Below are 25,569 nucleotides of genomic sequence, written 5' to 3'. Positions count from 1 at the left end.
GAGTTAAAAAGCATATTAAAACAAAACAAAGAAGGTGTTACCCAGACCCCTACACAGTCTTTTTCCTTTATTTAGCTTGCACAGGCTGCACCAGCTTCTTTGGCTGGTGATTTCCAGAGGCTGTACAGAGATCGCCTTTGAAATTTTAATTGATTTTTTAGAGTGAAAAAGCTTTTTCACACCTCAAATTTAATGACATGTGGTATAGCTCAGATAGACTTATGTCAACACCGCTACCTGATTTTAAGATTGAAGCTGGTGCCATGTATTAAATGAGAAGGTGAAGGGAGAGCTCTCTGTGAAACCACCTCTGGGCAAAAGCCTGGCCATGATGGTGAACCAAACAGAATTGTTCACAGGAATCTGCAGAGGTAACAGCACATCAGGATATAGCTGCTCTCAAAGTAAAGTAATCTATCAAGGACACAGATATGTCTGACTTACTAATTGCTACCTGGATTTTCAAATTATGACAAAACCAGGGCTAAAACTCAGTATTTGCACCAACACATCTCAAACTCAGAAGTAACTAGAGAAGATTATCAAGCTAACATTTTGTACCCTACACTGTGACTTCTAAAAAAAACAGCTCCATGTTGCTAAATCTTCTGAAAAGCATCCTTATTTAAAGACAACAGAAACTGGAGGATAAATCCCTCCCTTTGTAATCCATTTGCAGTGGATAATTGCCAACAAGTCAAAAGAAAAAAAGAAGATTTTAAAGAATAAAATATCTGCAATTTCTAATCTGAATTATTGTGGCATTAGATTTCCACCACTAGTTCTATCTTTACTATCCTCACTCAAAAGATCTTATTTCACCCTGGAAAGTACATACATGTATGCTGCAATCAAATCAGCCTTCAAACTTGTTTTTGATAAACTAAACAGACCTGGCATTTACTCAAAGATTTGAATAATTTCAGTGACTTTTTTGTTCTTCATGTTTTCCAGATTTTAAACATCCTGTCGTGGAGTTAAGCGTGCCTGCCTTCCTGTGTCAGGCTGGCTGCATGGATAAAAACCACCTTCCTGTTTTCCTGCTCCTGTTTAATCACAGGCAATGCTGGCTGCTTTTGCCACAGCACTGCTTTAGAGTTTCATGTTAATTCTTTTTAAAGCATATGCTTTCCAGCACACACTGTGTTTTTCAGCCTTTGTTCTTGCTGAATAGCTTTTCCATGACCTTAAACTACAGTTTTTCTACATAGCCCAGGTCATCAGGCAATCCTGGTCCCTGTTAACTGCTCTCTTAATTATTTACCCTGCTGTCCTTTGTAACTTTGCTCAGCAGTGACTCAGAAATGACCTCTGCAGACAGATTAAGCATGAATAACCTCCCCTCTGAGACACCAATCAAGTCCTCCCTTGTGTGATGTGGGGTGCATTTGTATTTGTGTGTGGGGGAGAACACACAGCTGCCCCTGGGCAGCGGAGGGCAGGGCTGGGAGTGCCATCCTTCCACAATCCCAGCTGCCTTCATCTGCCAAACTGGGACCTGGGCAGGGCAGGGCTGCAGGAGGCATCTTCTCCCTGGGCCCACAGCCACCAGTGAGCAGGTCACTGGTAAATTTTCATTCTTTTTTTTAATTTTATTTTCTGTTCATGTTTTTTTCCAGCAACAATCTGATATTTATGAAATTTGATCACCTTCAGCAACTGTGTGAAAATGTCAGCCTATTGATTAGTCATGGACTGTTGATTGTAAGGATTCACTCAAAGGCTCAGTATTCATCATTCGTTATCTGAGTGGTGTGGCCAGGCTTCCGAGACAAATAACATTTTTACTTTTCCCTGATTGATTAATTGACCTTTTAAAAACTTCTAAAGGCTTCTTTCCAAAGCAAAATTTTGCACATGAGAGATAGAGAGGTTTCTTTCTTATGTCTTTTCTGCTTGAGAGATGCTGTGAAATAAACTGCCAGAACACATCCCAGGTAAATGTGAGGAACAGTTTAGAAAGGAAGGAGTGGTTAAGAGGAGCATAAATCAAAATTTTGCAGAAAATAACTTGCTTTGGCAGGAAAAAAGACAATGTTATTCAGTATTTATATTATCTTATTTTAAAAAAATAAGATAAAGACATTTTTTATTGAACTGATTCAATACAGATCCCCAGGCATTTTGTCATTGTCTTTAAGGTCCTTTTCTTTTTGTTCTTTTTTGTCTTTCTGACATGATGTTTCAACTTAACTGCAGAAGACTGTAGAAATTTTCTGGACTTTATTATCGACTTTATTCACAAAGTCATTGTGTACTGTATCAGAAACCATTTTTTTTTTTACTCTTCTGTTGCAGTGTGGTGTAAATACTCTTCTACCCAGCCATGGGCTAGCAATGAAGATCCACCCTCTGGACAGTGTCTCACACATGTGAATGACACATGTAAATACAGGGTTTCTGAGAAAACACTTCATTTCACAGTCACATTTAATTAAGTCATTAGCTTAAATACAATACCTTATCAAAGGCAATTAAAGAATTAGTCAGTGTGTACCAAAAGCACCTCTCCTTTCTCCATATGCTCCTCTCACATACCCAACTTATCATATACCCATATTTTCAAAGGATTTGCATGACTTGCTCACTGGCCTTAGACTAGAATTTCAGGTGTTAGCATACTGAAAAATAATTAATATCCTGGGGGCCTCTGCCTGTTGTGCCGCCTCTTCTCCCATCTCACCCTGCCCAGTGATAGTCAGAAAAGGCACTGGAGATTAATTGCTCATAATAAAGCAGAGACAGCTGACAAGTCTTGCCCTGTCCAGAGCAATGTCTCAAGCCCTTATAACAGACCATTTCTGACTTTCTCTTAGCCCAAAACAGCCTCTTTGGGTCCCTCTGCACACACTGTTACACAGGGTTTACAAGGAGTGTCTAGGGACGTGTAAATCCCACAGCACTGATGGGATGCAAAGGAAGTGAGGAATTTTAAATGCAGATTGGCTTAGTCCTTTCTTTGAGAACATATTTAATGTGGCTGATAAGAAGGCTTATGGGTATATTTTATTATTTAAATCTACATAAATAGCAAAGCAATTTATAATAATGCATTACAAATCCCCAGAGTTCCCACCTACATTCTAGCTCTCACAGTTCTTTCCATTTTCTGAGTGCCTGGGGAAAAGTGAGTCTTGCCATATCAGTAATCTGATGACAGGGAAGTAACACCACTGATTCTGACAACAGAAGCAGATTATCCTGGGAGAAACCTGAATTATCATATCTTTAAAATGTGAGACTGAGTTTTCACCAACTTAATTCATTAGCTGGTGTAAGTGCTTAGGAAGATGATTTGTTGTGACCTTTCCTCTGTGTTGTTTATATTGTGCTGTGGACTCTTCCTATGGAAATAACTGCATATATTGACCAGGAGATCCTGAGAAATTAACACTGGATCCAGTATGCTAGAAATGCTGTAAATCCAGTATGGAGCAAATACCAATGTGGTGACATCTCAGAAAATATTTTTCCTTATTGCATCAAGATTTTCTAGTAATATTTTCATGATCGTTTCCTTCTAATTTCAGAGGATTGAATATGAATCTATAGGTTGATATGTATCCATTTAAGAGAGCCTTTCAGTGCTACAAGAATACTGTTAATCACTCAGGTAAGCCTAGTGGTAATACAAGTTCCTACAGAAAGTCTCTAGAGATATTCTAATGTAAAAGCAGTTGTAAATGGCACAAAAGCCAAGTCAGAGGTGTTTCATGGCACTAATGTTTAGAGTTTTACAGTGCTGCAGTGAATTCCTTTGAAGAATATGTTAAAATTGTCAGTTTCTGTAATTCTCTGCCATTTTTCAAAATTTTCTGGTCAAGAGGAGTTATCCCTGTCTTCGAGAAATCTGAAAAGGCTGTTCTGACTAGTCCTTTCTCAGTGGTGAAGCCCAGGAGTTTCTGCTCATGCATATGGTAAACAATTAATTTTCAGTGTGCTCAAAATAACTTATTTTAATTGTTTTCACTGACCAATACTAAAGCTTCATTATTAAACTTCTTCAGTGATAGAAAAGGAGGTGGAAAGCCTCATAATTCAATTTCTTAGAGATTTCTTGCAGCAGAAAGCATGTGCAGGATCCAGGTTGTATTTCCAGATGACTCAGTGGAAGATAATGTGAATAGGTAGTACTTAAAAGAGTTTTACAGTTGCTTAAATTGTAGTCTGGAATTAAATTTGGCCCCTTAAGCCTCAGCACTAGGAGAGAAGTTTTTTCTGACTGAAGGTGGAGAAGGGAAAACTTACCATAATATTCCTGCTCAACATGTAAAAACTGAAATCCAGAACTGATTTCTGCATCCTGTATCCTCATGGAAATGTGTTTTCCAGACCTGCAGGTAAATTGTTGCTGCTATTTGAGATATCTGCTAGAGGGTGAATTCATCAAGATAAATGGATTGGTATGTTTTTAGAGATGTTTAATTCTGTGTGTAAGAGACCATCTGTTTTCTGATAAATGTTCTTGCTCATATTTTTGGGCAGGTTATTTTATTTAGTCTTTTAAGCTTTGCTTCTCTTTCTTTTTTTAATAAGCACACTTCAATAAACATCATAAAAATAATCACAGTCCATAAATGCAAAGCAATTTATGTATCTTCTTTTCTTTTTTCCTTTTTTTCTTTTCTTTGAGTTATCTTTTGCTTAGCTCTTCAGTTGATTGGTTTTATCTCCCAGGTTTTGGGGTGAGAAGGGAACTATTCTGTATATTTTCCAGAGCTTGCTCCCCATGCTTATGTCGGCCTGTCCAGGTCTGTAACTTTGAAATGCCCATGACAATCTTGCTTGGTAAGGATTTCTGTTTATGAACAGCTTAAGCAAAATTTAAAAAACAATAATTAATAAAACCAAATAACTCCAAATGCTGAATAATTTATGAAATCAACTTCTTCTTAGTTAAGATTACAACAGTTTCATATGCCCTGCAGAGGGATTCCAATAGGAACCGCAATACACAAGTAGTGAAACCCTTACAGTATTTATCTCATATGACCATTAGTTGATAGGAATCACTACAGGAGTATTAAGAAAATATCTTTCTGGGTAGATTACATTCAAGCAGCTTATTGCTAACAAAATCTGTTCTTTTTACTTGTGTTAATTGTGACTGAATAAAACTTCCTTTTTTTTTTTTTTTTTTTTTTCTTAAGAGGCTAAGCAGCATTCACAGGTAAATCAAACTTCTGGAATGGCTGTAGTATTTATGAGTTAAGAATTGACAATTTAAGAATTTCCTCCAATATCCTCTTTAAAATGAACATTTCAGCAAACATTCCCATGACCATAATAATCCAACACAACATTTGGGAAAAGTAGACACAAAAGGAGTAAACACAGCCAACATCAGTTCTCTGGGAGCATACTGTCAGCACTTACCAAACAACAAAAGAAATTTACCTATTATAATTATCATTATTAATATAACAAACATTTATGGAACTTTTCTGAGGTATTCTTTCAGGCCATTTTCTGCAATTTATCTTGCCAAAATATGGAAAACTTCTGGAAAAAAAAACCCATGAGGAACTTCTGTTCCTTTTTCTTTGACAACAAATTCTGCACAAATTTAAAACAAATTAACACATTCAATTTTACTTATTTTCTTTATTTCAATAGAAGGAATGTGCTAGATAAAGTGGTTATTGATTTTGACTTCTCTGCATGTTTTATGTCTGACAATGATCATGAGTTTACCTGAGAACTCCTTTTTTCTGAAGAAGTTTAGTGTTGTGTCTGTGTGTTTGTGTGTGTGAGAGTGAGGCAGATAGATTTTGGTAATCTGTAATCTAATGTTGGATATTCAACCAGGATAAGCTGGTTGGATAAACTCTGTGTTCATATATAAACAATTGAAAAATCTGACTAACTCTAGAGGCAGATTTACTGAGAGCACAAAGGAAGGGATGCACTTGCACTTTGTTTCCCACTTTCTTCCATCCCCTAGCATTTCAGCAGCAATATAAAATGCTTCTGCATATCACAAAGTAATTATTTCACTTTTCTTAAAACCTTCTCAAAGTCCTCCTCCTAAAATGTTGTTCCATTGTCATGGTAGTGCTATAAAACTGTAGGCATATGAGTCAATAATTATGAGAGATGTTGTTACCTGTTCTTAGGACACAGCAGCTTGAGTTCACAGTGCTCACAGACATCAGCACCTCCCAGGAGATCCAGATATGCCCTTGCATTGAAATTGTATGAACTCAGTCCTATCTGAGGTTTTTATATTCTAATTATAATTTTAAAAGTTAGTGAAACTGTTGCATATCTGGTTCTTATAGTTTGCTTTGCATATAGCCCTGAACCTCCAAGAAAACCTTCAGAGACTGGTGATTGCTGTTCCTTGTAGGTCAACAGTTCTCAAGAGTCTTCATTTCCAAGTACAAATGTTAAAGAGAATTCGTTCTAAACCCTAGGAGATTATTGACTAGTACTGAACACAAGAAGAAAAAGAACAATAGAAATAGTACAGCATTTACAGTTTAATGAAGACATTCTCTGGAACAAAAACAATCCCTCAAAGGAGCAGGTTTAGCCTCGGTGGCCTTGAAATGGCCAGATTACATCATAATAAATCTCATATGAACATGGTGCATATAGTACAGGTCTTCAGAAAAGTTGCTTGTAAACCTGAGTTTTCCCCTAGTTCACTACTCTTGAGAGTTCCTGATTTCCTTTATTCTTACACTGAATAACACCAGGCTACTGGGACTCATTAATCTGAGCTCTAACAAAGAGTAGCTCAATTGAATCAGTCATAAGCTAAATGCATGGCACTTCATTCTTTTTGTGGGATCATCATCTAGGGAGAACACCACATCCCAACTCTGCCTCTTGCCTGGAAAGCCACCCCTGCATTTTGGCACTCAGGCACAGACAGAACTGGTTCTTCTGTGTTCCTGTGGCAGGGCGAGAATGTTGCTTGATCCTATCAGTGCAATTACCACAGCACAGTGTAGAACACACTTTTTTTTTTAAGCTAAAGCAAAGAACTTTAAAATGTAATTCTTAAATCACAGTATGTAGGCTAATTACTGACATATATTGAAAACATCTTGTTTTATGAATAGAAACTCAATTGCATGGCATGTGACAATTAGGATTCGTGGCCCACCGAGTAAAATACAAACTAAATAATCCTTAAGTGCAGGAGCTAGCCAGAGAAAACACAACTGGTTAGAGAGAGGATGTCATAAATATATAAGAAATGAAGTATGCAACTCAGAATATGGAAAATGAATATAAGAGAAAACCACAAGTAATTTTTCATATTTCAAGAAACCAGGTATTTCCTTTTGATGAATTATAAGGTACTGAAAAGATTGACATTAGATTCCTTGGATAATTTCTGTGCTTATTAATGTAACACTTGGTTTATACTTGAAAAATATGGGAATTCTGAGTTCTAGTAATAAAAAGTAGGACTAACTTTAATTTTTTTTCATGGTACTAAGGGAAATAAATAGCTTTTAATTATTTAAAAAACTAACAGCTGCTATTTTTTCATTCATGAAATATATATTTTTACTTCAAACAAACAAAAACTCATTTTTCCTCTTATAATCAAAGATCCAATCCACTCCATACAATAGATACATTCCACTGTTTTTCTGAGAATTAACTATTCTAATTCAAGCAGTTAACATCAGTAGAGACTGGGAGTATTTCCTGTGGGCGGTTATGTCCTCATTCTTGGCAGAACTTTTGCACAAAAAAAAGGTTTGAGGGTTTTGCTTTAAAAGAACCTATGTTATAAATTTCCACAGATCCTTTAAGACCCTTGTTTAACAAGTATTTTGATAATGTCAGAGTAACTAGCTGTGCTATTGATTCAGAGAAATCAGCCCTGCTGTTATTAAAGAGAGGATTTAAGTATAACATAGAAGTATAACACTGGGTCAGGTTTCAGGCACTGAGAAGGGAGTGCCAAACCAGGGATGTGCTGAAGGAAACTAGAGGGCAGCTGCACTGGATGGTAAGATGCATTAAGATATGAAGTCAGAAGGAAAGAGAAAACAAACAAACAAACAAAAATACCGAAAACCCCCAAATGCTGAGCAATTTATGAAATTACTCAGTCATGTAAATAGCTGAAGTGACGATTGAAAGTGAGTCTGAGGAGCAGCTCTGGTCACAGCCAGTCAGTTCAGCTCCTCCAAGGAACACAAATCTAACACTCAGATGATCGCAGCAGAAATCTGCCTCCTATGGAGCCAGAAGTTTTGCAATGAGGCAATTTAACAACTTGGTAGTCCTCCCAAATCTGCCATTGGCTTGTACTAGGACTAGTTAACCTAGTGAGACATTTCAATGAGCTGAACAATTAAGTTGGGACCTAAAGAGTAATTTTAATGTGGTGAAAGGGAACTGTAATCCTATGACTGTGAAACTTCAATCTTAATAACTCTGATATGAACATAATAGCTCTGTTCTTCTTTATTCAAGTTGCAGGAGCAGAAAATGGAAGGAAAAAAGTGTGTTTTCTTTGGAAAGAAATCATATTAGCATTTATAAATCTGTAATATCAGATTTAGTCTCTATCCTTAGTTTGGCAAGGCTCAATGGAGTAGATTAGCCCCAGGAAAATGAAAGGCTTAAACTATAATTAATGCATTAAAATCACCTAAAATTAATCATTGACACACATGTATGTTTTATCATTTGGTTTGTATATCCATAGAAATTAAAGTACACATTTGTTCAGAATGTCTGTAAAAAAAGCTAGACACAGCTCGTGTTCCATTTCATCCTTAAAAAAAAGACATGTATAGAATTAAATGATGAATAATTTTGTGCTGCTCTCTGTGCAGAGACAGCACCTGCACTTGTAGCTACTCAGTTGCATATAAGGAAAATCACACTGTGTGTGCAATGCCAAGAAAATAGAGGCAACTAAATCTAATAAAACAGTACTTATGGGGGACTTCAACTGTCAGTGTATAAACTGGTAATATGTCATACTGGGACAAGGTTTAGGAAGCAATTTTTTGACATTTTAAGCAATTGTTTCTTGGAACAGCTTGTTCAAGAGCCCACAAGGGGAGAGGTTATGGCCCTAAGTAACAGAGAGTTGTTTCAAGAACCATAACTGAGCCACTAAATAAGAGTGCCCAAAACACAATTATATTCAGATCCTCGTAGGAGGGACTGTGCAATAACATGACATTAAACTTCAGAAAGGAGAAAGTATTAAGCATAGGGAAATGAAAATCACTACAGAAAGTCCTGCCAAAAACAGAACCCATATGCCCCTAAAATAAAAGGTAAGCCAGAAAATGGCAACCTTGGAATCTGCAGCATGGCAATTATTTACCCTACTTGCCTTAAAGATTTCTTCAGACACGTGGCCATAAGCAAAATTGGAAGTGGGAAGGCTTGGTGCTATTGGAATGAAACCTCCTCTACTGCTGTGATATCAGAGATGGTATTTCTTGTGTTGACATAGGTGCATCCATTTTTAATTGTGGTGTCTGATAATTCATAGGTCTTGGTTCCAAATGTGGAACCACTACTCACCGATTATTAATAATACACATTGACCTGCATGGGTTTACAGAGCATACATTCCATTCTATTTTTCTCATTAATAAAAAGTGGGATTTTTAGAATCCCTTATGACATTTTAACTAAGTTTTTGGAGAAATTGTAAGGTTTTGTTAATTATTTCCATGGGACCAGACTTAGAAGAATGCAAGATAGTTTTCAGAATTTAATGTAAAATATTTGTAAGGATTTTACTTTGATTCAGTTCTTGCAACCAAAGAACACTCCAAGTCAAATATTAAAGATGTTTCTATGAAGTCTGGGATTACATCTGCACATCTTTTTACCACTGACTATACCTAAGAATAAGAAAATAGTGGAAGGATGAGGTACATATGATGTGTATTTGGAGTTGTGATTTGTTACTTTTTGATGAAAATAAGACTGCTTGTTTTATGATGGTTAATGCATACCATGTGTTTTTGGTTTTCTATCTCCATCACACTTCACTTGCATTTTAAAAACAGAAAGGTTTTTCAACCATTTTATGAGATAACAGAACATGACTAGAATAACAAATACAAGAAATCAGCAGAACTCTCTTTTTCTTATTAGATTTTTTCCTAATGATTCCCATGACCCACATTTTCTGTCTTACATTTATGCTGTGTTATTCACTGGTTTCTAATTGCTTACATCCTTCTCTTAGGAGCTTGTAGCCTGGCACCTTCATTTCACTTTCCACTTAAAGATTTGGTATCCAAATGATGGTATTGATAATTTTATCCTTTTTATTTTCTCTTATTCTTTCTCTATCCTATGTCATTTCTAATGAATATACACTTGAATTAATGAAGTGGTTCTGCAGCAGAAAAGAAGCCACTTCCAGAATACTGTTTTTATGGTTTTGTTGCTAAGAATTTTCTTTTGTGCGCTCAGTTGTCAACTAAATAAACATTTTACCCATAAACAGTACTACTAAATTCCTATGGTAACTAACAGGTTACAGATTTTACCCACTTGATATGAAAATGAATGGTTACTTGCTAGCATCTGAGAGCTCAAAAGAATTTCCATCAAAATGATTCTCCTCTTCACAGCTGCTCAAACAGAAAACAAACTTATAAAATGAGGTTGTGAATAAACAGCAGAAAAGTCAGCTCATTAATCTGCTAATACTTATGAAAGTTGTTCTCTTGAATTTCATAATAACCTAGCTAAGCTGTACCATACTACTTTGGAATGTCTACAGTATGTGCTTATGAAGAGGAAGAAATATAGGACATATCAAATGGTAGAAAGGGGCAAAGAAAACCATCCATCTATGTCTCAAGGTACAGATTCCTTGACCTCTTGAACACTTCATAACTAGTGGTAGGTCATGTTCATCTGTTGGGAATGCTGGAAAACTGCCTCAGCTCCTGTGTTAATATTTCCTCCACAGTCTGAGAGGACAGCCAAACTCTGAGCAAGGAAAGATTGCATCAAGTAAGAAGGTTTAATCCTAAATAAAGGTCTTTTTGAGGAACATATTTTCAAACTAATTATTTTTTCCCAGGTCAGAAAAAGTAGAAGACCTCCTGCTGTCTGGACATGAAAAAGTACTACAAATAGGACTCAGAGCAAACAAAAATATATCCTATATATACACATAAAGTCAAAAGCATGATTTTCACATTCATAAATATTGAATTAATGACACATCAGATTACCTGTACGTCATATGTTTACAACTATAAAACACCCTGAAATTGGCCTATTATTCATTTTTATTTGCTACATTTTCTTTAAATTACATACAAGAAAATTGGTTGCAATTTTAGTATTGCAAACCCACAGCATTTGACTGCATACATATTTTTTTCCATATTGCAGTCAGCACATACATAATTTTGAAAATCAAGTGTATCTATTAGGCTAAAGGTTTAAACATTTGTTTCATGAAAGATCATTAAATATAAAAATCAGGATTGCATGTGTAGGTCTAGAACACATAAAATTAACTAATGTATGTTAAAAAAAGGGTAATGTAAATGCACAGAGTGCCTTATATAAATAAAACAATTCTAGGCAAGGAAAATCATACAAGGACATGCTCTGAAAAAGCAATGAGCATGCAGGCAATCACAGAAGACCTTTGAACAACTCAGTTGAATTTTTACCATACATACTACATGGATAACATTTTTCAGGATCATGACTTCAGATACACAAGAGCTGAACCCACTGAAGTTAATTGAAATCCCTTTCTTTTAAGTACCTCTACAGAAGTAATATGTATGTACTTAAGGAGGAATGAATGAACATGTCTTGTGTAAAAATGAAGCATATCCTCAGCTTTGTAAAAACTGTACAACACGAGTGAGACTTACAGTTCTGCCTGCAGATAATGTGTCTGTGTTTCTTATATTTATCTTTTAACAGCTTTTTAGGTGGCTTTAGGAAAACATAGCAGAGGACCAGGAGGTCCTATAAGTGCAATATCAGTGTCTGTATCCTGCCACTCCTGCTTCCTTCCTGCCTCTAGTGGAGTTCAGCCCCACTTATTGATTCCTGTTTTTTGAAAAGAACCACTGCTGTCATAAGAGATCCTAGCAGCAGGTGATGTTGGAGTTGGAACAAGGATGGCAGGCTGTCTCTTGCCTACACCCTTTGGAATGCACTTTCTTGCTAAGTCAGGATTGTAGCCGAGGATTCCCATAGTCTGCTGTAATAGGTGCAGGTGAAACCTGAGTAACCAGACATGAATCTCATTCTCAGCTCTCAGATAATCTCACACAAATGATGATACACATAAAGAATGTGCATCTTGTATTGCTAGAAAGCATTAATTTTGTGCTAATCTTGTAAATACAAAAGTTTTAGCTTTGCTGAGGAATCCTGCTTATTGGAAAAAATATATGTTGCATGCTGGAGTTAGTTTGCTATTAATAACCTGATTTCAGTAGCTCACCATTAGAAAGAGTACATATACACAAGAGCAATCAATGGTGTCACCATTGAGAGCTCAGGAACTGGTAGATAAAATTTCTGAACCTTAAGAAAAAATTGTATTATAATTCTATTTTGAACATCTGTGCTGCTACTTAATGGTGATTACACTGAAAAATCAGTGTCAGACTGAGCGCCCAACTGTACAGCTGTCAGAGCAATACTGGGAGGGTAAATTAAAGTATTACTCAAACACTGCACTGAAGACAGCCATATAAATCTTCCTAAAAATACAGCAATATTGTTTTCAGAGCAAGTCTGGACAGTGTGCAGTAATAATATATGAAAATATCCACTGAACAGTAGACAATATGTAAAAATAATTTGCTTTCCCTAAGCATTTATCCAATAGGCTGATGAAAGAGAGGTCTGCAGAAATAAACTAATGTGGGACAGGGTAATTAAAGACTGGATCATAGTGCAAACATACTGGGGACATAAATAAGGGTTAAACAGCTGGCCTTAATTCTGCTGCATAATCATTTAGGAATGAGATTTTGAACTCAACGTGCTTTTAACATATTGAAATGTACATTCTAAAATGCTGCAAACACACTGCAGAGTATATACAGCTGCAATGACTAATAACGCATGAAATTTTTAAAGCATAACACAGATATCTTTCTATGTCAAAGCAGGATCAATTCTATCCATGTCACTTCTGGCAGATATTTGTCTAACAGTTTCTTACAGGCTTTTAGTGATGGGCATTCCTCCCCAGGCAATCTAATCTAACATTTCCTTCACTATCCTCACTGTTCCAAAATTCTTCCTAATATATAACTTGAGTCATCTTTCATGCAATTTAAACCTCTTATTTCTTTTTCTATCCATCACAAACATGGACAACAGCTTGTTCCCTGCCTCTTTGCAGCAGTTTTCTATGTATCTGGAGACTGTTATCTTGTCACACTCAGTCTTTTCCTCCTTAGGTTGAGCAATCCAGTTTGTTAACTATGTTCTCCAAGGTCATGTTCTATAAACATCTGAAACTTCTTGTTATAATCCTCTGACAAGCTATAATTGGTCTCCATTTTTATGAAGTATGGTACATAAAGCTGAATTTAATATTCTAGCTACAGACCAAAAACTGAAGAGTACTGCTCTAGCCAAGAAGAACAAAGGGTTACTTCACATGAAGCATTTAAATAAAGTATGTCCATAAGTTAAATATCATACACTAATTTTTAATCTGGCACATAGGTTTGGGGAGGTTAAGTATCAAATTAAAGATTTTTTTTCTGAATCTGTGTTTCCTTAATTGCCATATTACATAGTTATAGAGTGAAACACATCACCAGTGATATATTATTCACTTTAGCCACTTCCTTTAAGTTGTTCAAGAATGGCAGCTGCAGTGAATAGACTTATAGTTGTGCTAAAAAGCTTTTGGCTATTGAGCCATGTTAGCTGTCATCTCAAGTGAATCCTTTCAATCAACATAATAAAATATGTTAGCAAAATCCTGTATGATTAATTCATTGTAATCTATCAAACCTGAAGGAACTATTAGGGTGGAAAAGTAATGGATTCTTTTTATTATTGTTACCAGAGTCACAGCTGCTTAAAGAAGAGTGAAAAAACAACAAGGCAGGTTGCATGCTGCACTACGCCAATGTACAGTGTTTGAAGATTTTTCCATCAGAGCTAACTACAGGTTGACTCAGGTAAGAAGGAATTTGGTTTTAGGAAAATAGAGAAAATATCTATTTGTAAAAATTAATCTGTGCACAGAATTTCAGGCAAATAAAGAACATAGTTTCTCAAGCATGTGTTACAGTACATTGGATAGAACCATCATTGTGTACTGAAAAATTACATTAATCCTTCAATAAATATTTACTTTGCTGTTTAATACAGATTGAATAACCCTTAGAAATTATGAGTTATGTGACTGAAACAAGATTCCCAAGAAAGTAGATAGTCCCTTTTTGCAGAAATGGTTTTAGTAATCTTTGTGATGTATTTGTTTTTCTGAGGGTGCCTGGGACAAGTACTGGAGAGCACAGATGCATGGCAGCTCAGGATCACCAAACTAGAAAATATGTATCACATTTCTTCACTTTTCCCAAATAATATTTCTGTGACATCAGAGTAGCTGCATTTCCACATGGCCCTGCTCATTCTTGCTCAGACTCTGAACTGCATCATCCCTAGACTGCCTTTCTTTGGCTGCCCTGCTCCTGAGGTCAGAGAGCAGCACAGCAATGATCATTCTCAGTCAGCTGCTTTGGCTGCTGCCTGTGCTGAGCTGAGAATGCCACCATTCCAATCATGCTGGGAGCTTTTTAGGCCAGAGGCTTTCCACAATTAATGTCAGCTGGTGGCTGGGTGGCATCCAATGCAGAGTATGTCTCACATCCACCATCTGCACTGGGTGTGCTGACTGTGCTTGCCAAACTCAGGGTCCCTCCAGTCTGTTCTGCTGCTGTGGGCACAGCCCCTGCCAGTGCTGCCATTCCAAGGCAGGCAGGAGTTATCTGGGACAGAGAGCTGTGTCTTCATCTCCATGCTCACACACCTCCGTGCCAAACCTTCTATCAGCTGTGGTGAATGTGGCTCTTACTGCTTTATAAATGTTCTGCACATCCATCCTGTGCAGGGGAAGAGGGACCAATAAGTCTCAGGTGACAAGCTTGGGTGGGAGATAATGTGATTCACTGTCAGTAATGATGGAGACAGTTTCACCTGCTTTCCTGCAGCACTGCTGCATCTGTACTCCACTATTTGTCCTTAGGAATTTTTTACGCAGTTCAAGCCTATGAAACTGAGGTACCCTGATAAAGTTCTTGATAAATAATTCATCTGCTCATGTATTCTTTGCACATACCTGCAGTCAAGGGCTCTCATTCCTCCAACAACACAATAAACTGAAAGACAACCACTTGATATCATCTGTAATCAGCTTATTTAAAAAAAAAAATAGGCAGGAAGGAAGAAACAGTCTAGAGATATTAACATGTACTGAACATGACATATGGTTTTACCACTATTTTACTAGTGTTGTGTTTATTTCTCATTAAATTCACAATCTCTAAAATATGGTAAATGGGTGAATTTACATTAAAATTCTGATTTCTATCAGGAGTACAATTTTTCATATAAATGCCTACTTTGTTTGCATTTGCTGAGATTTGAGTCATATCACTGAGTGGTCTTGGAGCTTATGAGCTGGATGCCTTTCAAATGAAAAATAAACCAGAAGCAAAGTTCCAGGAGCAAACCCAATGCACTCTAGCTGCTAATAGGCATACAGTTCCCTGGAACTGCCAAGAATTGCTATGAAATATCTCCCCTCCCCAAATGTAGACATCTGCACCATCTGTTTTGTTCTATAGATCTACTATCATGCTTGAGTATGTCTGACATAGATGGAGCCATTATGAATCATTGAGCCCATTAATAGAAATCAGTTTTCTTAACTTAGACTGCACAGTTTATACTTGTGTGGATGGATTTCAGACAGGCTCACCATGGCAAGACTGCAAAGAATTAGTAGAATCTTCTTTACCATATGAACAAGGTGCATAGCAATTGGTACTAGTAATTGGTTTAATTATAAAATCTAGAGTGATTTTCAAAGAATTCATGCATGATTGTGTCTCATTCAGTAACATTAAAGCAAAATAACACAATGATAGGATGCCAGGAAACACATTTATAAAAACAATGCCTCTCAAATGAGTATCTACAAAAGGTGTTCAAGCAACCTATTGAAACAGAGCCTGGCTTAACTTCAGTTTATGAAACATTTTTCATTGGATGCACATAAACTTAACTTCACTGTTTGCCATGGTTCTTAAATTATGTTTGGTCACTGGCATCAGCGAGTTGTGAAAGATGCTATGAATTATGAGGGAAGACATGATTTATAATCCTGATCACAGTTGCAAAACTGCTTGCTATCATTGTAACTTAAAATTATGCCTTACTAGTATTGGTCTTACTCTTCATTACAGCACAAAATCATAAACTGATAATGACAAAATATACTGAAACATCAAGGCATAATCAAAGCATTGATGAGTTTAACAATTTCTCCAAATTTATGTTAAATAAGGTACTTGAAAATAAATCTCTAAAATGCATCATTTACATCAATTACCTGTAAATCTGACCCCATCAATCTTTTTTGGTTTTGTCTATTTGGGTGCAGAAGCATGAAGAGCTTCTACACAAGAAATCCAGTTGATTTAGTCACATGCTGAGACAGTTACAAGGGCAGATCCCAGATGAGGAAAACTCTACAAGACAGGAAGCCTGAAAAATTATGCTGGATCCATTTCTGAGGAAAAGCATTTAGGAGTTGTGGAATCAATCAAGTGAAATCACACTAGGAGCCGAGGTAAATGTATGCTGTTTTCCTTTGATTACAGGTTTTCACATTCTGAAAAGTAAAAAAAAAAACGAAACCAACAAAACCCCTAAAAAAACATTATTGTAATTTATCACAACTTGCAAAAAGATTTTGAGATACTAGGTGTCCTTTCAGAGTGTCCTTTCAGAGCCCCCAGAAATAAAAGGGATTGCAATTCATTCTTAAACAGAAATACACAATCCTGGGAAAAGTCAGCTAGGTGACTGGTCTGTGATCTTTAGCTGAACATGCAGAAATGTTAACACTGCCCTTTCTACTTCTGCAGACCTTCAAATACAAGAGCTTTGCCCCTTTTGACCCAAAAGAAGGAAGTGGTTTGCAGAGTGCCAGAAGCTCAGTAAGGGACTTTGTTAGAGACTGAGTCAATTAAAGGCTTTAAATGTCAAAACCAATATTTTTAAGCCAAGCTACAAAACCAGTCAGTGAAAAGATTGGGCAAAATTACTGATGTCCAGTTGTGCAGGGTAAATATGCTAAGGTCCTTTAAAGGAACCTTTCATTCTACCTTTTTGATGTTAAAAATAAACCCAGAGCCTTTGCTGAAAAGAGGAAAGTCACTGTGCATAGGCACACTTCATTTTAGAGCATAAGTGGGATTTTTAAAAGGTTTTTAAAAGGTTAATGTTGCTGAAAAACAAACAGGGTATTTTCAGTAATATTGTCCAAGGGAGAATCTCAGCTGAAAATGCTTTCATAATGACTGTGTCTGCTAAAGGAACTCACAAGGACTTTTCAAGTGCTTTAAACTTTCTGTTACTGTCTTTCAAGCCTTCCTTTTCTCTCTGAGTTCTTTCTGGATAAGTCTCAGCCTCACCAAGTCAGTGGCAAAACTCATCATTATTTCACCCTTCAACATTTGTGCCAAGTTTTTACAAATGGAGAAAATGGGTGCTGGTGTTCAGAGAAGAAAATGTGCAAACCTCTACACACCCTATGAGAAACAGAATAAAGTAATTAATCTTTTCTATGTTTTTGGCACATTTTGAAAGAGTCATTTTTCTTGACTTAGTCCTCAATACTTTTGCAAACTTCCAGCCATGGTATGATTTCCCTTCTTTGACAGTGAGCTGCAGAAATGACATGCACAACATTCAGATCAGGACACCAAGTGACACTGCAAGTACTCTTACAGCTTTGACCTTCAACTCTTCTTCCACACTGACTCACACATTACATTACCCATCAGGCAGCAAAAAGCACTTTGCTGACAAAAGCTGCTTTTCACTTACGCTCAAAGTGGTGAAAATATCCTAGGTAAAAGGACTTTTTTTTTCCTTTCCTTTCCCTATGATGAATGCCAAAGAAAATTGAACAAAAAGGGGAACAATTTCTTTGGAAGTACCTAATTTTTGACACAGCTCTATTTTCTGCTTGATTTAATGGGAGGCAGGAAAGTGGCAAATTTAAGAGCAAACTTGAAAATAGTCATTACATCGGTTTGCTGACCAGTTAGTTTGGCAGTGAATGACCTAATTTGCTCCCTAAGACTCTCTCCTGTTTGATATCACAAGAAAAGCTCTGTGTGTTAAAATGTGCATCTCATTACATTATGCAGCACAGACCTTCATAATGTGATGAGATATGACATGAAGTTAAATAAAAAAGTCTTTTGTGCTTCTGCTAGGACCGTATGTTGCAATATTTTAAAAGTCTGCAAACATAGGTGCCTCAGGTCACACTGCTGTCTTAGAAAGGCACTAACAGAAACTGTCCTCCTAATGCTGGCCTTAACTAACTCTACAGTTTGTTTTTAAAACACTCCTTTTTCAGTTCCTGGGCCAGATAAAAGGGAATGAAAACTCTTATTCAGAATTAACCATTTCTATGCCAACAATGAAACAGATTCAGAGTGGGCAGAGACCAGCTAATCTCAGTTTAATAACAGCTAAAGGCATGGTCCTCTCTATTTCACAGCCTCAATGTTCAGGGCTGTGTTCTGACTCTGGATACTCTGGTCAAGACTGAAGATAACTCAACTGGAATCAAAGTTACTCAGCCTAGGCAAAGTTAAGACTCATCCTGCATTTTCTGTTTTACTCAGGGGTTGAACTCCTATTGTCCTAGAGCTGATGGGGAATTTCCTAAAAAGTAGCAAGGGAAAATGTACCAAGAAATTCCACTTTTCCTCTTCTGGGAAATTTGTCTAGGTTCTTCTGTAATTTCTTATTAGCTCCTCCATCAGGGGAAGGAAGGAAGATTTAGCCTTCCAGTTCAGTGTACCACTATTTGTACCTCCATTTTTCTAGAAGTTTTTCAGTAGGATAGCACATATTTGTTAAATTGAATGGAGCTGGGATGGGTTGAATGGAGAGACAACAGCTGGTAGGTTTCTGTGGAGACCCCTGTGTGTGGACGTGTGCGTTTTTGTGAGGCTGAGGGGTGGCAGGGTGTCCAGGCAGAAGGAAGACTGCAGTATTTGACCAGCTGCCTCTCTGCACCCCACATCTGCAGGGTTTTGCTGAGCCCAGCCACTGCATGCACACCAGGAGATGTTTTCCCTGTGGTGCCCCTTCAGCAGAAAGCTGGGCTAGGGGTACTGTGCTCTTGCCTCTTCAGGCCACCCCACTTCCCTTCATCCTTTCCCATCCCACAGGAGTGGGGAAACCCTGCCATGGAAGGTCCCTTTTCAGTGGGGACCAGGAGGCAAAAGGTATTACCCCATCTATTTTCTATCATTCAAATTGATTTAAAAATCTGAGGTGTAAACAGAGTTGAATACTTATCAGGCTGCTACTACAGAGCCAGCTCCTGAAGCTTGGAGTGAGTCCTTCCTCAGTCAGGGAGCTTTAACTCAGGAAATATGAATAAAGGCATTCAGTCTCTATATAAAAACCAGTAATGAGCAAAGGTTTCATTAGCAGGAGATGCACATTTGATGTCCCTCTTGGCAGTGTCCTCTGCTGCTGTCTCACCACTCTCTGCCATCCTGTGTGTGGCCTCAGGAAGGTGCAGGCCCGGACCAGCCTGGGGCCAGCAGCACCCACAGCTCCCGGCTGGATCCCACCCCCTGCTCCTGCCATCTGTGCTGCTGCCCAGAAAATGGCCCCACACACACACAAGAGATGGCTGGAGGGGCAGTGTGAAGTTGTGAGGACTAAGACAACTGCAGGTCAAGAATGCCCTGAAACACCTTGAGCTCATTAGCAGGCAGATTGCGCTGTGCTAGGACTTGGTGCTGGCTCATGAGGCACTTCAGAGAGCTGGAGGTGAAAGCAGACCTGCAGCTCACATTGTTATTTAGCACCAAAGCCCTCAACAGAGTAATGGGCCAGGAGGAAATATTTTGTAACACTGTGATAGATATGTAGCATAAAACAAAGCAAGGTACTAACCTAGCTTTGCCACTTCCTGAAGTCCCTGTAATTAAAAAGAGTTCCCCTGGAATGAAGTGATCGTCACCAGGGGTAAAAGAGAGCTGCATTAAATTCCTTTATGTCACTGTCTGAATTCTGCATATGGGAGTTTCATTAAAGACAGTGTTTTTCAGTCATGATGTTATTTTCTGTTTTGCCTACAAATGGTGATGAGTCAGTTCTATCAGGCTGTCAAGCGACTTCAGGAAGCTGGAGGAAAACAAAATGAAAAGAAAACCCAAGCAATCTCTCACTTTCCCCTGGTATGTACAGGAGTGGCTTTTCCTTCCAGCCAGTTATGTGTTTATATTTTCTTCATTCCCCCTCTTTGAAAACAGACACTTCTTTGCTGAGATCCAAAAGTTCTGACTTCACTCAGTTTATGCCTCATTATATACTGGAGAAAGTGTAGTGTCTGTAGTGCTTTCTATACTCTGTTTGCTGTTTGTCTCTGAGAATGAAAGATGAGGCAGGGAGACACAGATGAAATCCTGGACCCATTAAAGGCGAGAGGAGTTTTGCCATTGACTTTTCTGGGGTCACAGTTTTGCCCTAAGTCTTTTATTTCTGTCTTGTACAATGCCAGGCAGCTGTCAAAGCAGATGCCTAGTCGGTTCATTAGACTGACATGATCAGATTTCAATTTCACCAAACCTAAACTCTTGGCATCTGCACGGAGTTTAGACCAGAGAAAAAAGCCAATTTTAACACAAAACATGCACACTTTTATGAAAGTATGCAAGTGGTTTGTAGTATGAACACATGTTGAGAATGCGCCTAACAGTTTTGAAACCAGTTCTGTTTTGCAAAGTGATATAAAGAAAGCTGACGATACAAATTGTGAGCCCTCAAACCCTACTGCTTCCACAACAATTCTTCACCATGATTTGACTTTCATTACCTTGAATTTATACCAAAGCAGTGTGGAGGTCTTCATCTTTTCTGGAAGCAAACACTAAGCATGTACAAGTAATAAGAAGAGTAATATCTGCACAGGTTTGGAAACAGTGAACATTATGTCAGCACATCTGTGCATCTCGTTTGGACATAGAAATTAATTACCTGGAATTGACTGACAAAGCAAGTACAATTTTCAGATCCTTTCTTCAGTATAATATACTATTGCAATAGCTGTTTAAGCTCAACATGTTTCAGGGTTTCCATATACTTTGAAATTTTTACTGCAATATCACAGAAAACACAAATCTGAGTGAAAATTGTACTTTGCACCTTCCAAACACAAAATAAAGCTTGCAGTAGGTATCTTTGTTTTAGAATTGTGCACCTTCACCTACTCAATCTAGTAAGTATTGTCCTCTTCAGAGGATAACAGAGATTTGGCTACTCTAAGTGATACCTTTGCAATAAAAACTGCAACACTGTAGAAATTATAAGAGCACAAAAATCTCTACAACCTGAAGATTTAAAGCAGCCTTTTAGTTTATCTTTTTAATCTACCTCCTGCTTTTTCACTCTGAACAAACAAAATAAAACCAGACATTCCCCAGCATGGCTGACAGAACAGTTCTGAGAAAAGGCAGAATTTTGCAGGATGTATCACTATAGGAGTTTGTACTAAAGCTGCAAACTTCAGAAAAGGTGAGATGAAACTTTTCACAACATTGTCAGCCCTGATACAGCCACAGCACATGATCCTGTGTTAGGCAGAGCTACTGACAGTGGTGGGTGGGGGCTCGGGCAGGAAAAGGTCTGCGGGGTTTGGGCATTCTGCCAATAAATCCACATAATGCTGAGGCTAAAAGCCTGAATGTGTTCACATTTACCCTCATATTAAGCATGAGTAATTACCTTCCAATGAGTGGAGTTACATGCATGTAAAGCTAATGCAAGAGGGAAGACTCTGTCCATATGATGGGAAAGGCTGCTTGTATAGAATAATAAACCCCCACTGATCATTCCCGTATTTTTAGAACTGAACTTGGGCTGAACCTCTCTCAAGGTTACAACACTTTTGGGTAACTGATGTCCAGGCCTTCTGCATTTTTGGCTCCTGGCCTAGATAAGGACTTAAAGAACAAATAATCAGCTTAAGGGCTGTTTCCCACTTGAATCAGAGAGGAAGTAGGGGAATCTCACCAAGCTGCCTTTTTTCAGATGACTTCCAGCCCTATTTCCAGACCTGTGGGGTCTGTCAGAAAACCCTGCAGTGGAGTCCAGCCTATTTTGGACTTTTTCCCACCCGCTGACACATTTGCTGAGTCTCCACAGTGCCCTGTGGGGCAGAGATCTCCCTGGTGGCTCTGTTGCTGCATAGACCATGGGTCTGGTTTCGAGGAACGCCCTGCAGACATCCTGCACATCTGACATGACTTCAGTGAAATTCTCTGCTTGGAGTGCATCCTGTCACACATCACTGAGATCTCAATCTCAGTTTCTTTAGAGGAAATAAAAATATATACTTGTGGGCTGTTCTCAGCCAAATCCCAGCTACAAGGGCTTTAAATAATTGTCCCCAGACTTCTGCACTGTCTCCTTTCTCTGTGCCAAGAATTTTTAATTCTTTCCCCTCTCTGCCTTTCCAGTTTGAAAACTGTGCTTTTTTTGTTTCAATTTTATTTTTTTTTACTCTCATTTTTGTTGGTGGAAGCAAAGTTTCAGAGAACATGAATGAGATGCATGTTAAAGGCAGCCTAGGTAGCACAGAAAGTCCAAACAACCAAGTCCAGCTTGGAAATGATGAATGTATCTCCCTGACTGTGGCTGCAAAACCCCAAATTCTGGTCAGGGTCACCTCTTCTGCTCTGCCAACCTGCACACATGTGAAGAGCCATTCAACACTTTGGCCCTGCAGTTTCTGTTGGATAAGACCCGTTGGTTTCTTGATTAATGTTTACTCCATAATTCCATTTGTGCTCTGCCTGGCCCGCCTGCATTTCCCTTCCCAGGCTGTTTTCTGACCACTCTGCTGCCCCCGCGCCCAGAGCACTGCTCTGAGCCCAGGCCAATGCAATTATCCCTGCAGGCATTTCCAGGGTGTGTTCATTATCACTGCTTTGCACAGATCACACTTCATGAGAACCAGCTGATTTCAGAGCACTAACTAAGGCGTGATACAAGTGTCTCTCAATGGGGACAACTGCTGAGGGAATTCTTTTGCTGATTAAGAAATTGACTTTCAGGAGGGGCATTGTTTTTCATTCAACTAATACTTTTTACCCCCTCCTGAAACATAAAGAAAGTTCAAATAGATCTATTAAATAAGACCTAAAACCTCACTGGATTTCATTAAAATCAAAACCTTTGTTATTAACTAGACCAAATTTTAAAAGAAAAAAATAAAAGGCATTGCAACTAAAGCTCATATATTCAGAAAAAAGTAAATTTAAATTAAAATGAAAAATGGGTTTTCTCCCCTCCTCTTCACTGCATTCTCCAAATTTGTTTTTAAAGTTTAGTCCAGAAATTTTTTTTCTTCAACATTTGGGTTTAAACTGTTGATCCATCAGAGGGGTTTTTTTTGTTTGTTTGAAGTTGCTCTAAAATTACCTCATTTTTCTTGAATTTGTCCACCAAAATAAAAGTAATTGTTTTAAATTTCTAGGATATATTCAGTTATATAACACATTTGCTTAAATATGCAAAATGATAAGTTAAATTCACAGAAAATATATGATTTTTTTCTCTGTGTACCCCTTTTTTTTTGGTATAGCTTCTATAGCTGGCATAAGTGTGAGGAATAGCATAAGTGTCACAAATAATATGTTCTTAGATGCCTGTCTCTAACTTCCTTTAAAAGCAGCACTTCACAAAATTATGTTGACTGGTATTTTTTAGAATAATTGCAATACCTTGATGTAGCAATGTTGTCCACAGTAGAAATTCTGTAGCTAGCACTCCATTATTAGCATTTTGATTGCACCAAATGTATCTTGAGATGAAAAGTAAACATCATTATCCTCACTGGAATGCAGTATTTTTTTTTTTTTGCTCCATAATTACAAGTCTGATCATTACCATTGCCTTTCTTCAATGACCCAGGAGTAGTAGAATATGGAGGTAGGATTAGAGTAATGTGTGATTGATGATGGCTGCTTTCATTACTTTATGTGGTATAAGTGAGCACCTAACAGATGGATTTCATCACTATGTAACATATAAATTCCAGTATATGATAAATTTCTGTACCTCCAGTGTACTGCAATATTCTTTTCAGAAATAATGCATTACTTTAGTGAGAACTTTCATTAAATTACAGTTTATGCATTTCATTACACAGAAGATTTTTTCATCCTACATTAATTATTCTTAATTCTTCTTATTATTATACAGTATTTTTTAATGTCAAAAGATAACCTAGCAGGTAATACTCAGTTAAAAATGCAAGGAGAGAAGATGCTATTAGGCTTTTCATGTTTTGTGGCTCAGAGATGGCTGTTTGGCCTGAGAGCTTTTCAAGAAGTTTTACAATTAATTGTTACACACAAGTAGACCTTTCTCTTTTGCCTAACAATGAAGGACAGATCTTGACCTCTGCTCTGGGAAGACCAAATTAAGTAGACAGCGGAGGATTCTCCCAATGAAACAGCTTTTATAACCCAAGGCTGCTCCTAAGAGCTGTTCTGGCATAAATATCTGCAGTCAACTCTGTAAAGATGGATCAAAGTTCTTTAGTAGAAGCAAAGCAGACTCTGTGTTCTGCAATGTTTCCAGACTGTGAGTATAGATTAAAAAATGCATTAAGTACATAGTAAAATTGTTAAACCAGCATATTTACAGATTTGCCAAGGTCTGATCCTTAGCAGTGTCATTTAGTACTATCCTAGTTTGTTCCTTTAAAAAGCTTTCAATGCATATAAAGAAGATCATTTCATAAACTGTCTTTCGAGGTATAACTCAAAAAAAAAAGGTGGTCAGTGTATTTTTTAAATTTCCTGTATTAATGGCTCTGTAAAACATGAAGTTTTTACTCAAGTGAATCCTTGCCCTTTTCAAAGACATGAGCTTGGTTTCCCTTGCTTCTCTCATACAAGCCCAACGTTCTACAAATTCTGTTCATTGTATAATCTGCAGACTGAAATGACAGGATCAATATATTCACTCCCCATAAGCGTAGGTCTTTAAGTTCAAGCCATAGAAATATGCACCCTTACTACTCTAGGATGTTTTTAGGTGCATCTGACTATATTAAAAAGGATTTTTAATCATAAACATAAAAACATAAAACCGCTTCTATTTTTGTCAGGCAAATTTCTACATTAGGCCACACAGAGCAAAAGTTGCAACCCTTTACTAACAAGTAGGATGCCACATATCTAAGGTAATTGGATTTTCATTAGGTCTCTAAGCAGAACATTTTATAAGTTTTTTAAATGAACCAAAGTTCACAGGGAAGTAAATTTTACT

This window comes from Melozone crissalis, unplaced genomic scaffold, assembly GCF_028551555.1.
Source record: "Melozone crissalis strain CALT ecotype California unplaced genomic scaffold, PUWL_Pcris_2 ptg000045l_1, whole genome shotgun sequence".
Lineage (NCBI taxonomy): Eukaryota > Metazoa > Chordata > Aves > Passeriformes > Passerellidae > Melozone > Melozone crissalis.
Note: the sequence above shows the minus strand (reverse complement) of the source record.